Genomic DNA, 10,736 nt, shown 5'->3' with positions numbered 1-10,736 from the left:
CTCGGCCCACTCCCTCTATGACTCATGCCCTAGTTCCTCCTCCTACTTGCCAGGGAGCCGGTCCTTCCCTCAAGTCCCATCGCACCGTTTTTCAATGTCCCAGGGCTTACTGGTACAGTGCGGCTTCCGCCCACCACCACGGCAGAGAACCCGGAGTCAGGACTTAAGTCTGCAAAGCGCTTCCCGGGGACTCGGGCCCAGCCGCCAACTGCCTGTACAGGAGCCTTCTGCCCCCGCCCCCGCTCCTTCACCCTCCATCCGGTGCCCTGGCCCTCAGAGCCGGCCTTAGCCGGGCGTTCCACCTTCTCCCCATCCAGAGGGACCGCGGGGGCCAGCCAGGCCGGCACCCTCCTCGGACAGAAGAAACCGAGGCTCAGGGGCTACACAGACTTAGCCCTGGGAAGGACCGTAGGGGTCACTTTGTCCAAACCCCCATTTCACAGATGGGGACCCTCAAGGCCAGAAGGGAGATAGGATCACCCTACAATGGCAAAGTCAGGGTTTGAAACCAAGGTACAGACCCCGAGCTCTTTCTCAAAGCGTCCAGTCCATCCTGCAAGCATTTTAGGGATGAGGAGCAGGTCTGACAGGGTAAGATGGTGCTCTGAGGTCGGCCCAGAAAGGAGCAGGAGTGCCGACACTGTAAGCCATGGGGCTTGGGATGGGCACTGCCCTGCAAATCAGAAGGAGGGGAGACGGGCTTGGGGAGGTGGCCAGAGAGTCCATAAAGAAGGGGCAGCAGCCAGGGGGAGGGGGCAGCAGCCAGGGGGAGGGGGCAGGAGCCAGGAGGAGGGGGCAGGAGCCAGGGGGAGGGGGCAGCAGCCAGGGGGAGGGGGCAGCACTCAGGGGGAGGGGGCAGCAGCCAGGAAGAGGGGGCAGGAGCCAGGAGGAGGGGGCAGCAGCCAGGAGGAGGGGGCAGCAGCCAGGGGGAGGGGGCAGGAACCAGGGGGAGGGGGCAGCAGCCAGGGGGAGGGGGCAGCAGCCAGGGGGAGGGGGCAGCAGCCAGGGGGAGGGGGCAGCAGCCAGGGGGAGGGGGCAGGAACCAGGGGGAGGGGGCAGCAGCCAGGGGGAGGGGGCAGCAGCCAGGGGGAGAGGTGGGGCCAGCAAGGAGAGCTGCTGAGATTTGAATGGCTGCCCCAAGACGGGCCTTCTCCTTCGTCAGAGATCTTTGAGCAGAGATGGGGGGAGGGCGGCAAGAGCTTGGATTGGGCCGATGGAGTCTGAGAGCAGTGAGAGAACCAGGAGATGGCTGTACTGGGACTCCGGCTCAGTCTCCAGACTCCCAAGGCCCTCAGTTTTTCCCCTTGAACACTTTCCTTGAGTTCCCCGAGAGAGAAAGTCTTCTCTGGGAAATGGGAGAATAGGGCATCCCCCAGCCCCACGGCTCTGGCCGTCTCTGACCTCTGAGGGGACATGAGAAGGAAGGACCCAGCCCCCAGCCCCAGGGGAGGGCACGGGAAGGGGGCAGGATGGCACGGGCCAGTGAGACGGAGCAGGCTGCACAATTCTGAGCCGGGAGACTCCCGAGGAAGAGTACAGGAAGTGAGGGGGTGGCAGGAGATGGCATTCTGTTTTTGCTTTCCTGAGGCTGGAGTCTGAGGAGATTTTCCATGTGTCTCACCAAGCAGCTCGGTGCTGAAAGCGTCTTTAGGGAGGCCTCCTACGGGGGACCCCAGGGTGTCTGCTTCCCCAGAAATGCAGCCGCCCCACTGGGGCTCCTGGGGACTTTCCTGTCCACTGTCAAAGAAAGGCGTCCCTCGGCGCTTCCTGCTGGGTCTGTTTCTGTAAACACTCGTGCCCCCCCATTTTGTCCCCCCTTTCCCACCCCGGCCAGGCGAGGCTTTCTCTGGAGGCCCCTCCACAAGTGCAGTAATTCATTCACTGATCAGAGAGACGGAACGGCAGCGACCTCCACAAGCAGAGAACCCGAGAAGCTTGTGTCTGGCTCGGGAGCCAAACACGCTCATCTGACAAATGAGGAAACTGAGGCTCGAGCGCTGCACAGGGTCCCAGGCTTAGAACCGGAGAGGCCCTTAGGCGCATCTTACCCAAGGCCCTCATTTCACCCTTGAGGACTCCGAGGACCAGAATGACTGTCCTATGTCCCACAGCGGCAGTCAGCATTCGAACCCAGCTTCCATTCCTCCAAAGCCAGAATCCTTTCCAGGTACCAATTTCTCTCTCAATCCCCCCTCAGGAGGGATTGTGCCAGGCCCTTGAACGCTATCCAATGCATCCCAACAACAATTATCTATAAATGTTAACTAGGGACCTACTAGGTGCCAGGCGCTATGCTGGCAGGGCCTACTGTGTGCAGGGCACAGTGCTGGGCACTCGGCGCACGTGGTCCTCGGGACTTACTGGGGCAAGGAAAGACCATGAAAACTGACCAGCCAGAAACGATCGTTGAGGAGAGACAGTAATTTGGACACAGGCAGGGTTTCCCCTAGGAGAGAGCTGAGCCGTGACAGAGGCGGAGGTGGAGGTGAGTGGGACGTGCTCTCTGGGCACAGAGAGCAGGCAGAATAACGGGGCAGAGAGGGAGGGGGCTGGCAAGTCCAGGAAAGGGCAAAGAAGCCGTTGTGGCCGGGGTACCTCAAGGAGCGCTGTTCTGTACACCTGCGTCAGATGCTCAGGTCAAATCCGCGAGGACTTATTAAGCACTGACTGTATGCCAGCCCACACTCCTGTCATCCATCCCTTAAGCGGGATCTTCCACTTACTCTGTCAGGCTCCCTGGGATCTGGGAGCCAAGGCCCCGGGGCCTTCCCTCCAGCCTCCAGAACGGGGTCCTCGCCTGAGCATCCGAGGTGACGTCCACGCCCTCTCCCTAGCCGGCCTTCCCTTGTGGTGAGGAGACACCGACGGGCCACGGCCGTCCACCCCCGGCCGCCCGACGCCCCACGGCCGTCCCGTCTCTTTCGTTTTTGAGAAGGGCCCTTGGTGTCCTGATAGGCCCCAGAGGTCTCCGGTGAATAAGGTGCCTTCTAGTAAGAATGACTGAAGAGATGTGAAATAAGAAGGGAACAGGTGGGGAAAGACCTGGGTTCTGGGGAGACGCCCCCCCCCCACACTGGGCGACCTGAAGCAAGACGTCTGCTCTCTGACCCTGCTTTTCCTCCCTTCCCATAAAGGGGATTAAACAATAGGAATTATCAATCATAACAGTGCGATTTGTGTCCTGCTCACAGCTTTGCAAAGTGCTTTCTATATAATCTTTCACTTGATTCTCACAACAGCCCCGGGAGGTAGGAGCGGGTGTTTGCCCATTTTAAAGATGAGGAATCAGAAACTGAGGAAGCAAGGATCACTCAGTTAGTGTCTGTGGTAGGATTTGAACTCTGCCTGCCTAGATGATCTCCAAGGTTCCAGAAGAATATCTGTGATCTATGCACCTCCCCATTTTCTCAGCGTATTTTATCTAGGAGCCTTGGTACCTCCCCCCCTCCAGACCCAGCGATTCCCACTTCTCTTATCTCGCCCCGGCCCCTCCTGGGTTATTGTCCACAGTTGTATCCGGAGCCCCCAGCCCCGAATCCTGGCGTCCTGCGCTCAGTATGAAAACGTATGATATGGAACTAACGAGTCAATTCCATCCACTTCACCAAGCACTTATGAAGTCCCCGCTGCCATCCAGGCTCGGAACTAAGTCCTAAGGCGGCAAAGCCCAAACCGAGAGCCTGCTGAGGAAGTGCCAGTCCATGGGAGGGGGAGGGGGGAGGGAGTGGCAATGACATGTGCTTAGAAAATTATATTTTAAAAAATACATTTATTTTTTTCTTTTTCTTTTTCTATTTTCTATTTAAATTTCTATTTAAAAAATAGAAAAAAATTTCTATTGGGAGTAATAACAATAATGGCGTGTTTATATGCTGCATTAAGGTTGAAATGTGCTTTATAAATATGAACTCATCTTATCCTTAACTCTAGGAGGGAGGTGCTGTTACGGTAGAGGAGGAAACACCCACCGCGCTGGGGGAGGGGAGGGCAGGGCAGGGCTTGGGGGCCGGCTTCCTGTGGGCAACGGCCCCTGAGTTTGATTCCAAAGAAACTTGGGATTCTCACAGGAAGGACAAAAGGGCAGGGATGGGGGGCGGACGGTTATGTCCAGGAAAGGGCTGCCAGGATGTCTTGGCTGGTGCACTAAGGGAGGGCCGTGCCACCAGCCAAGGTCCGCTGGGTCTGATTGGGAAGGGGTTTGAGGGGGAAGGGGGAGCCTCTGGGGTTGGAGGTTCAGCTGTCCCCAGGCGGGTTCCAGAGGGAAGGCGCACACACCCGCGGGCTCTGGCAAGAGTCCAGCTGAAGGGGGCGATGGGCAAGGATGGAGGGACACAGCCGAGAGACTGGGCGAGGCCCTTGGGGAGAAGCGGCTTGGGATGGGGTCCCAGTCCCCTGGGGCTGGGCCTTCTGGTTAATCCTCCAGCCTTTGGGCAGTTTCCCATTTCTGATGGGAGAGAGGGTTGGCAAAGATTGTCACAGGTAGGATTTCCTTCTCTCCTCCCCCCATCCTGCCAGATCCGAGCTACTGTTAACAGCCCCATTTTACAGAAGAAGAAACTGAGGACTGGAGAAAGGAGGAGACTGGCCCAAGACCACGGCCCAGCTGGGAAGTGTCAGAGGCACAAGTCCAGCCCCAGTGTTCTGGCTCCTGTCTTGTTAGAGATTTAGGGCGTTTGGGAATACGAATAATTCCGGCTGAGGAGCAGAATGAGACAGTCAAAGCTCGCCAGCTTTGTGGAGGGAGCATAACAAAGAGCAGTCAGCGGTGATGATGGAGATGGGTCTGCTGGCCCCCGGACGGCTTGGGCCCCTCGGAGGGAATGTGGCCCCCTCCCCCAAGTAGAGCTGACGGGGCTTTTGTAGGGCTCCTGCCTGGGCTTAGCAGACATCACCAGGCAAAGGAACAAAGAGACTGGTCGGAGGATGGCTCCTGATTCATGCTAGTGGGGGTGGAAGGCTCCCGCGGAGCTGGAGGCTGGCTGACAGTCACACCGGCATCGTGAGGCAAAGGGGCTGAGGGCCATTCCTGCGTCTCACTCCGGGTGACTCAGTGCCTCGGGCAGGGTCTCGCGCTTCCCCAGAGGTTTCTCACATTGGGCAGTCTTGGGCTCCCAGTTTTTTCTCCCATCCTAGTGTCACTGTAGTTCATTTACTCCATTTTTAATCGTTCCTTCCATCTGTGACTTCAGGGTAGTCTGATCACCTACCTGCCTGATGGGAGGATCCATGATCCGTACCTGGAAGGAGAGGGACATATCATCTCAACCACCCTGGTCATTTGCAGAGGAAGAACTCAAATGAGAGAACCAGCATTGGAGGTAAAATGGAGTCGGTGGTTTCTGTGGATTTCTAGACCGTGACCTTCAGCTTTGGTCGGTCCTCAAAGCACAGTCAGTTAATCACCAAGCATTTATTAAGCACCTACTATATACGGGGCACTGTGCTAAGTGTTAGGATTACAAAGAAAGATAAAAGACAGTTTGGGTCCTTGAGAAGCTTAAAATCTAATCAAGGAGACAATATGCAAAGAACTATGTACCAAAATGCTGTTGGTTCCTTCTCAAGAGGTAGGAAAGGAGTGAGAAGGAGAAAGAGAACTTAGAATTCAAAATTTGAAAAAATGAACATTAAAATTTATTCCATATAATTGGGAAATATTTAATGAAATAAAAATATATGATTTAAAATGCTACCTATGGAATGAGTTAGAGATAATACACCAAGGGATTAGCCTAAAGAGGGATCTAGCAAAGTTTCCTATAGAAGGTGGGATTTTGGCTGGGTCATTGCAGGCTGGGGGAACCACCAGAGATAATGTCTGGAGCCGGAAGATGGAGCACATGAGCACGGAACAGCGAGATGGCCAGTGTCCCTGGAGCTAAGTGTGTCTGTGTGGGTGAGTATTGGGGAGGGGACAATATAAGGAGAAGACTGGGACAAGATTATGGAGGGCTTTCAAAGCCAGATGGAAGATTTTATACTTGATCCTCGAAGTGATGGGGAGCCCCGACCGGAATTGCTTGAATGGGGGTAGTGTGGGACATGGTCACGCTTGCTATTTAGGGATTCCATAGGTCCATAGCTTTGTGGAGGAAGATCTGGAGTAGGGAGAGACTTGAGCCACAGCTGATCGTTGGGGCATCCTCGAACACTTTCTGCTTTGGTGCTTTTGACGACCCTCCTTGACTTCAGATTTTGTGCCCCCCTCATTTCCTACCCTGCTTATTTCTTCCCCCTGTACTGTCTCCACTTTTCAAAATTACTTTGTATTGAACTTGTAGGTGTTTTGTTTTTATGTATCTTTGTGCATGTTCCTTCCTGTCCCCCTTCTAATAGAATGGCAGATCCTTGAGAATAGAGACTCTCATTTTTGTCCGTATTGGAGAGTTATTAGAAGGACTGAGTCATTTGCCAAGGACGCCATAGCCAGTCTATTCCAGAATCAGGATTTGAAACCGGGTTTTCTGACTTTAAGGTTGGCTTTCTAACCACAATGTCATGCTGTTTCTCAAAGTGATCGATATTTGGATAAATGCAGAAGTATCCATTTCTTCCTAGAATCTCTCCCCTTTGGGAAGCATAACTGAGCCGGCAACCAGCCTCCTTCCTGTCTAGAAATGGCATTTTAGTGTGCCAGGGCTCAGCCACAGAACCCTTGGTTAAGGAAACACTTGGACCAGGAATCAGGTTTCCAAAAGTTTAGCTCCAATCTTCAAATAGTTAGCAGAGAGACTACTGGCTGAATAAAGCCTATAGGACTAGACTCGATTTCCATTTTTTCTCAAGGAGCAACTTTTACCTTTGGAAAAACTTCCTTCTGAAATGAGCAGAACCAGGAGATCACTGTACACGGCAACAAGACTATAGGATGATCAGTTCTGATGGATGAGGCTCTCTTCTACAATGAGGTGATTCAGACCAGTTCCAATGGTCTTGTGATGGAGAGAGCCATCTGCCCTCAGAGAGAGGACTGTGGGAACTGAGTGTGGATCACAACATAACATTCTCACTCTTTTTGTTGTTATTTGCTTGCATTTTATTTTTTCTCAATTTTTCCCGGTTTGATTTGATTTTTCTTGTTTAGCAAGATAATATGTATATTATATGTATGCATATATTGGATTTAACATATATTTCTACCATGTTTAACACATATTGGACTACCTGCCATCTAGGGGAGGGCATGGGGGAAGGAGGGAAAATTTGAACATAAGGTTTTGCAAGGGTTAATGTCCAAGAATTATCCATACATATGTTTTGAAAAATAAGAAGCTCTAATAAAAAGAAAAAGAAAAATCTTCCTTCTAATGAGGCTGACTATTCTCAAACTCTGTAGGTCAGTCTTAGTGCTATTATCCATAATGCTCCACTCTCTGCTCAGCTTCCCCTGGAAATGGGAGCTCATATGTTCCTTCCTTCTCCCTTCTGTTCTGGCCACCAGGGGAGAAAACTAGCACACACACACACACATACATACACACGATTTCTTGGATAATTTTCTTCCTTTCTTTTTTTGTCTAATGGTAATTTCCCCAATTACTTGTAAAGATAATTTTCAACATTCATTTTTATTTGAGTTTCAAATATTTTTCTTCCTCTCTTCCCTCTTCTTCCTTCCCCAAGATCGCAAGCAATCTGATATAGATTCTACACGCACAATCATTTTAAATATATTTCCACACTAGTCAGGTTGTGAAAGAAAAATAGAACAAAAACAAACACTGAGAGAAAGGGGAAAAAAGTGAAAATGGTATTCTCTGATCTGTATTCAGTCTCCAGACTACCTTTTCTGGATGGGGATGGCATTTTCCATCCCAGAGTTAGTGGAATTATCTTGGAGCAGCATACTGCTGAGAGGAGCTAATCCATCAAAGCTGATCATTGAACAATGTTGCTGTTGCTCTGTACAGTGTTCTCCTGGTTCTGTTCACTTCACTCAGCATCCGTTTATATCAATCTTTCCAGGCTTTTTCGAAATCAGGCTGCTCGTCATTTCTTATAGAACAATAATATTCCGTTATATTCCCATGCCGTAACCCAGCCATTCCCTAATTAATGTGCATCTCCTCAGTTTCCTGTTCCTCGCCGCCACAAAAAAAGAGCAGCTACAAACATTTATTGCACATGTGGGTCATTTTCCCTTTTTATGATCTCTTTGGGATACAGGCCTAGTAATGGCACTGCTGGATCAAAGGATGTGCACAGTTTGATAGATCTCTGGGCATAGTTCTTGGATAATTTTCTAGGATGAAAAAGTCAGTCTCCATGTACCCAAAAATCACCTTTGATATTCAGGGAACGCTCAGAATCAAAGAGAAACTTCAGACTCACAGATAATAAAAGGCAACATTGACTTCAAATTAATAACAGGCCCTTCCATTTATGGTAATAAAGGAAACATGAAAAAATGTAAAATAAAAGTTCCTCTGCCCAGGACAATCAGGAGCTCATTCTCTTGGGGCTGGATGGGAATGGGGGGGCTGGAGTCTAATCCGCAGCTGAAGTATCCCTTTTCTAACTTTCTTATGTATCTGGAGAGATGCCACAAAAAGGAAGGGTCAGCCTTGCTCTGCTGGAGCCCAGAGGGCAGAGCCAGGGCAGGGGGGAAGCACAGGAAGGTTTAGACAACGGCCAAAGTGTCCTGGTGGACTTTCCATGGGAAGGGGCTGTTCTTTTGCATTAATTCTCTGGGACTGAACAGGACTAGATATGAAGGACTGGATCTCAGGCCATGCAAACATCAGAGAAAGGAAGGGAAATGCTTACTTTTCCGATGGGAGGATTCAGGGGAAGCTTGAGCTCCTGCATCGGAAGCACCATCACACAGAAAATATTGATGGCTAGAACCCTCATAAACCAAAGCTCTTTGGGGGAGGGGTTCTGAATAATTTTTAAGAGAAAAAAGGGGGGAAAATGCATATGTTTTGTAAATAAAAAGCTATAATTTAAAAAAGAGAATAAAGGGGTCCTAACTCTACTAAATTTTTATACTAGCTTTGGATTTTTCAAAATACATGCAAAGATAGTTTTCAACGGTCACTTTTGCGAAGCCTTGTGCTCAATATTTTTCTCCCTCCCTCCCCATCTCCTCCCTTGCTTATAGAGCAAGTAATCCAATACAGGTTAAACATGTACAATTCTTCTAAATGTATTTCCACATTGATCATGCTGTACAAGAAAAATCAGATCACAGGAGGAAAAATGAGAAAGAAAGAAAAGTCAAGCAAACAAACAACAACAACAGCAAGGAGAAAATACTTTGTTGTGATCCACACCCAGTTCCCACAGTCCTCCTTCTGGGTGCTGATGGCTCTCTCCATCACAAATCTATTGAAATTGCCTTGAATCACCTCATAGTTGAAAAGAGCCACGTCCATCACAGTTGATCATCACATAATCTTGTTGTTAATGTATACAATATTTTCTTAGTTCTGCTCACTTCCCTCAGTATCAGTTCCTGTCAGTCTCTCCAGGCTGCTCTGAAATCATCCTGCTGATCATTTCTGATAGAATAATAATATTCCATATACAATTCTAATAACATTCATATACCACAATTTATTCAGCCATTCCCTAGCTAATGGGCATCCACTCAGTTTCCAGTCCCTTGTCACTATAAAAGAGCTGCTACAAACATTTTTTTGCACATGTGGGTCCCTTTCCCTCCTTTAAGATATTTCTGGGATACAAGCCCAGTAGAAACACTGCTGGGTCAAAGGGTCTGCACAGTTTGAGAGCCCTTGGGGCAGAGTTCCAGATTCTGGACCTAATAATTTTGACAGCTTCTGTATTCAGCCACCCAGTCAGAGCGGCATGGACACCACAGTACTGGAAGTTGTTGGTCCCATCTCTTCATTTCGCAGATGGGGAAATTGAGAGCCAAGAAAGTTGAAGGACTTGACCAAGATTGTGAAGGTAGTGAGAAATCAAGCCAGGTTTTAAACTCCCTCAAAATGTCTCCTGAGCGGGGAGTCCTGATACAGCATCATCAGCTAGAATGACTCCTGCTGTTCTCACCAGTCACTTCTTCAGCATTAGCCAGGCTCTTTTCTATCCACAAATAATTACTTCTCTCATCCCTTAAGCACAAGCCATAATTGCCATGAAGCAGTTCAGACTAGTTGGAATATTTATCTTTGTAGAAAGACTAAGACATCCTCTGTGTTAAGGCCTCCCCAGGTCTGACTTGCCCTGTTCTAAGCCCCCTCCCAGCCCATTCCCTGTTCTGGGGATGAAGAAAAGGGGATGACAGAGCTGGAAGGAGGTCAGAATAGGAAATACCAGAGCTTGGAGGGGGCTCTAGAACAGGGGATGTCAGGCTGGGAAGGGGCTCAGAACAAGAGATGTCAGAGCTGGGAAGGAGCTTAGAACAGGGAAGATCAAGTTTGGGGAGGGGGGCTTAGAACAGGAATTAACTATCAGAGCTGGGAGTAGCCTGACAGGAAATGTCAGGACTGGGAAGAGCCTCAGAATAGGGAGTAAATAGCAGATCTAGGAGGCGGTTTAGAACAAGGGATGTCAGAGAAAGAAGTAACTTTAATAGGTCAACTTCTACTTTTTAGAGGAAAAGACAAAGAAAGGTCCAGAGATTAAGTGGGTAGACTCAAGTCCCACAGCTAGTAAGGAGCACAGTCGGAGCATTATTACCATTATCAACTTCTCTTCTTGCTGAATTCTGGACCTTCAGCTAATTAATTAAGAAATGGAGAGCCAGAGATTTCAGTAATGAGGCTTTA

This window comes from Antechinus flavipes, chromosome 4, assembly GCF_016432865.1.
Source record: "Antechinus flavipes isolate AdamAnt ecotype Samford, QLD, Australia chromosome 4, AdamAnt_v2, whole genome shotgun sequence".
In the NCBI taxonomy this organism is placed as follows: domain Eukaryota; kingdom Metazoa; phylum Chordata; class Mammalia; order Dasyuromorphia; family Dasyuridae; genus Antechinus; species Antechinus flavipes.
This window is presented reverse-complemented; position numbering follows the sequence as displayed.